We start from the raw sequence: 6046 nt of genomic DNA on the forward strand, positions 1-6046 counted from the left end.
CTGGAAATGAAGGTTACATGGAAGTGGTTTTCGTAAAATAAATTGTACCTTCCCACAAAACTCTTTTGAAAGAAGGCATAAACAATTGAATATTGGGCTTCTGCAAAAGATACTTGTTGGCATTTAATGTGAACTTGACCCTACACTGCCAAGTTTCCCAAAAAGCTGATGTTGTCAATAAAGTACTAAATCTATGCACTCCTAATAACACACTCAACATAGATCACAATTCTCATGAAGTTCAACAGTGAGTCAAAAGTGTTAGATATTCCATTGCATAGAAAAGAGTCTCTGTTATGCAACAGATAAAATATGAGCCCCAAGAAATCGACAAAAACATGTAATAAATACAAGAGAACCAAGGAAATGGCATTGGACAATATATAAATATGGCATGTATAAAAATACTTAGTCACTGATATCATTTCTAACAAATGGGTAGCTTTAATGTTAAGTCATATAGAGCCCATAATAGGTTAATTATCCAAAAGAGCTGAGCCTGTCATTTCAGCCACATCAAATATTTCATCAATTTAGCAGGAAATATAAAGAGGATTAAATATCCAACCATGTGTCTCACAATCAATTTAAGGGTAATTGCAAATATTTTTCTGAACATTATAGAAAATAGGAGAAATGCATAATAGGCATAAGACCATACATTATGGGAACAATGAGTTGTAAACTAAAATATCAAAGTTGCAATAACAGAATAAGAGAATAACACCTTAACATAATAATTAATATTGCAAGCTTCATTACAACACTCATAATTCAAGAGTTGGTTAGTTCAAACTATATTCCAAAAAAAAAAAACTAACATGCATGACGACATGCTAAAACAGTCATATGACTTAAAAGTTGGATCAAATCCTTACATAAATGGTGTCGACAAAATAATAAGCTTCATCAAAAAGTAAAGGTTGCAAAAATATGGCCACATAATCACTCATTCTTAATGTGCTTAAGCTTAGTGGCAGATTGCATTGGAGTTAGGTCTTCATTTTGAAAAAGCTCATCAATACATGTTGAAATAGAAAACCTCTTAGCAGGGGTGTTCCTGGAGCTGGCTGATGGACTCCAAGTGTGGCTGGCAGATGTGGATGGTTAAGCAAAGTTTGGTTGTTCAGTAGATTGTGTCATCTACATATAAAAGAGATAGCAGTTTAGTAAAATTAGAAATAAGGAGGATGCAAACGAAAGTGATATAGGTGAATGGAAAATATGTTTACCATTGGTTAATCTTGAAGATCCATTGGAACAAAAGTGTCCAATTCCAAGACCGCTGCATGTGATATATGCTACAAAGAAATTAGTAAAATAAAATCAAGCTTTGAAACTCATGTTGTAGGATTCTCAAAGCATTTACTATGGAAAAGATGTCAACCATTTGATATATGCTGCATAGGAGAAAGCCATAATGGTAAATCCCCAACATAATGCACTATAATAACACCAAAGAATCTTTCCAAGGATCCAAGTACTGCTCTATGAATCATTATAGGTATCTTTTTTCAGAGTTTGAATCAATATATATGATGTCAAAACATTGAGGTAAATTAAAATCAACCTGTTTAAGTTGAAAAGGAATTAAGTCAAGCAAATAGTGAAATAGTTCCAACTTCCAAGCAAATTGTTTCACTCAAAATTAAGTAAATAATATAAAAGTATATACAAGCAATTACAACATAGCTAGAAACCTGAAAATAGTAACAAATTTAAGACAACTTATTATAGTTAATGGCCATTGTTTGTACCTATCTTGCCAACCAACCAATCAGCACACTGATAAATAGTTGTGTCTTTCTCATTCAACAACCTGATCTTCAGTTGGTTGTGTTAAAATTAATTCCATTGCTGCAAAAGACTACTGGCTGGCAAGAGGAAGAGTTCTAAGGGCATCAATCCATGCTCCTAAAATAAAGGGAAAGAATAATTATAGTGTACATAACTTGATGACATCGAATGAACAAATCCAACATAAAAGCTCTTAAGTAGTTGATAACAGATACTACATATTACATACCGTTTGATCGACCCATTCACGCTCGAGGAAAAGGTTTATCATTTGTAAAACTTTCATCAAACACTTCATCTACATTTTCTTGACCTACAAAAATCAACAGTACCAATAATGCAGTAAGGTAAAGTTGAATGGTTGAAAATAATGCAAAATACAACGTACAATACCTTAGCATCTTGAATAATTGCTTCAATATGTTGCATACCATTGCATGCCTTGACGCTCCAAATGTCGACAACACAAACTGCAATTTTCCAGACGTTTTGTTCTAGCTTCAAGTTGCAAATCATGATAGAAGGCCTTAACATGTTTGGAAGCAAGATCTATTACAAAATCAAATAAATATACAAAGAATGAAAATTTCATGGAAATACAAAGGTCAATGAAAAAAGTAAAACCTTTTGTTTTACAACATACCAACTGATGAAAGCTAAAAAGTTGTAATAGTCAACCTAGAAAAATTAAATGTTATGGTAAAAATAACAATTTTCTCAATAAAACTGAAACTTTTCACACCTGATAACAACAAAACATGGTTGATAACATAATAAAAACATCATCTTTCTTAAAGACTCCACATAAACAAAACGAAAACAATCAGAAAATAGATACGACAACAAACAAAGCATAACCTTTTGATTCATAACATACCAAATGATGAAATCTCACAAGTTTTAATAGCCAACACAGGAAAATTAACTTTTCTGGTAAAAAAACACTACTCACAATAAAACAGAAACTTTCATAGTTGAAAACAACAAAACATAGTTGATAACCTAAAAAAATGAACTTTCGTAAAGAGTCGACATATACAGAACAAAAACATTCATGAAATCAAACTCATATGAATGAAAGCAATGATTTTAGAAAAGTGAAGCTCGCAAATGGTGGAAAAACTGAAACAACAATGAAAACGAAAAATCGGACAAACCTAAGACAAAGAAAGTGAAACCGCTGCAAAACCCTTTGTGCGAGAGAGAAGATGGGAGAAAAAGATAGTTTACCAAGGGCAAGGGTGGTGTTTCAAGAGCTTTGGCTTTTCAATGCAGGGAGAGAAGAAAAAAAAAGAAAAGTGTAGTGAAGAAATAAGAAATGAGACCGGTGTATACAACTTAAAAGGGTGTATTGATTTTGAAAGAATGGAGACAAAAAACCAATGGGTAATAGAAAAGTTAAGAAAGAGATTATAGGAAATGAGAAAAGAGAGTGCCACTTGGAAGATTGGGGTATTGTGATTGGTTGGAATTAAAATTTTATTTAGCAAATTACAAAAAGGGGCTTTTGTAAGAGTAATTAATTTTTGTAATAAGGGCTCCAAGCATTTAAGGTAGAGGTGACAGCATTTAAGGGAATAGAGAGAGATCGGGAGATCCAGTCAAAGAACGAAGAGTAAATAAATACTATTACATTAATTTGAAAAAACTAAATAGGAGGTCACAATACATCAGCTCTAACTTCACAAATGGCTTTTAGCAGTAGTAAACCATCCAATGGATCAAGCTCCTTGTACTTTGATATCTCCTCTCTGCATAAGCAATAATGACATGAGTTTCTTGAATGACATATGATTGGCATAAGATCATAAGACACTAAAAATAAAACAAATAGCCGAGATTAAGATACATACCATCAGGATGATAAAACTTGGCCATACATCTATAAGCAATCTTTATCTTCTCGTCGTCAGCATCTCCTTCCAAATCTGTTATTCCAGTAAACACAAGTGAATAACAAACAACCAAAACAGATCTAGAAGCTCAGAACCAACTCCAACAAATATGATATAATAATAGCATAGTTTCATTAATTACAATTGTAATTTTTTATTTTACGTGGTCATAAAGTAACTGTGGAACTGAACAATGGTAAAAAAAGGTTAAGAAATCTGAATACGTGAAACCCTGGCTCGCCCTTCCATAACCAATAACAGAATAAAAATATGTATACACAAAAAATAAAAAGGATGTATCCATCATTTTTGTGCAAATACAATTTAAATTATAAAATAAAAATGATACCTTAAAAGATAAAGTTTCCAAATTAACATTGAATCACCGGCAAATGATCATCCCTTACTAAACTATTTTAGAGCTTTCATTGAGAACCATCATTGCAAATAAAGTTATTAAGAAAAATGAATTAGATTTATATTAGAAAGAGCAACTATTTTTCACCTAGCAAACATTTTAAAACCTGTAACTTTAGCTAGCAAATATATTACGTTTCATACCATATGTTTAGTTACTTGTAATTTGCTATTTCGAGTGTAGCAGTTGCCTTGACTGAGAGACTTAATCATTTATTTATTGCATTCCTACAATGGAAATTGAAAGATCATGTTAGCATTGGACTAAGAAGTCCATTAGAAAAAAAAGTAACATTAGGGTCTGTTTGGTTCAAATGAGGGGGAGGGGAGGGATTTTAAAAATAATCCTTAGTTCATCCACTTATCATCACAAACATCTCTAAGAAGAAAAATAAATAACAGTAAGAATAACATAACATATATGAGAGAAATTATAAAGAACGGACCATATACATGCATTTCTTAAAGGAACCTTCAACAAACACAAACTCATTCTACACTTGTAGAAAACAATGCATATGGAGTCCATAATACATCAGATCCACATCAAGAATATCAAATCCATTCATAGTAATTCATAATATATTATATCCAAATCAAGCATATTAGTTCCATTATGTTAGAAGTCCATCCTCACATTACAATAATAAAATGCTAACGAATGAAAAAGAAAGAAAATGAGAATAGAAAGCATGGAACTGTACCAAAAAATTTAAACAAATGTGACCAAGATATTGCACATACCAGGATGACACCAAGATATTACAGGCAGAAGAAAATGTTTAAGAATGTATCAATTAGATCTTGAGACTGTGCATCACTCTGTCACATTTTCAAATCAAACTTCACTATTCATCTTCTCAAAACAGAACTCTTAAAAAAAAACTCAGAAACATCAATCAAAATTATCCATTCCAATTTCACAATAATTAGCATAAAATGAATAATCATAGTGAAATAAGACAATAGGAAAATGAAGAAAAAACAAAATTAAACAAAGGAGGAAAACGAAGATTAGACGAAATTAAACAAATGCGTTAAATGAACCAGTTTCTCGACGAGCTCGGTGAAGAAACGTTCGCCTTCAACAGCACCTGCAAGACCAAAAACTTAACATAATTTAAACCATTTGAAACTTAATAGCAATTTATACAAACCAAACTAACCAACAAATATACGTCATACTCAAAACTAATTTCAAAGGAAACTTACACGAAACTGAACTTAACGGCAAATAAACATCATAATCAAAACTCGTAGCGCATAAACTTAACAGCAACTAAAACTAAATGAAACTTACCAAGATTTAAACAAATCTTAACATAAGAGATGACGTTCAAAACCACGCTCGCAATAAACGCACTCATAACAACTTCTAAATCGCATAACCATGCTTGCAACAACATCGTTCAGAACAAATACTGATCGGTCAAAACAATAATGCTCAGAACCAACAACTGTCTCAACTTCTAGCGTATACTTCAGGGCAAAAGTGGATCTGGGGAATTTGGTGAGAGGGAAAGTGATTTTGAATTTATGAGACCAACGAACAGATCTGAGAAGAGGAGTACGAAAATGGCTTAGATTTTTCATTGGAGGTGGTGGCCGTAGATAAGGTGGAGAAAGGGGACGGCGGCGGCGGTGTTAGGGTTTGAAGAGAGAAAAGAGAGCAAATTCAAAACAGGAAAGAGAAGAGGGAAGGAGAGAAAGAGAGAAACGTGAGAAAATGGGGAAAAGCGTTTCTTTTCTCTCTCTGCAAGTACATCAATTGCAAAAATTAACAAATGAGAACAGAACGTTTGGCATGTAGAATTGTTTAATTTGTTAATTACGTGAATAACCTTTTGTAAGGATAAAAGTTTTATCTTAGAAGGACAAAATGGTCAGTTTGGTCAATACTTTAGTATTGGGTAGATAGTAGATGTATTAGTTATAAT

This window comes from Vicia villosa, linkage group LG6, assembly GCF_029867415.1.
Source record: "Vicia villosa cultivar HV-30 ecotype Madison, WI linkage group LG6, Vvil1.0, whole genome shotgun sequence".
Lineage (NCBI taxonomy): Eukaryota > Viridiplantae > Streptophyta > Magnoliopsida > Fabales > Fabaceae > Vicia > Vicia villosa.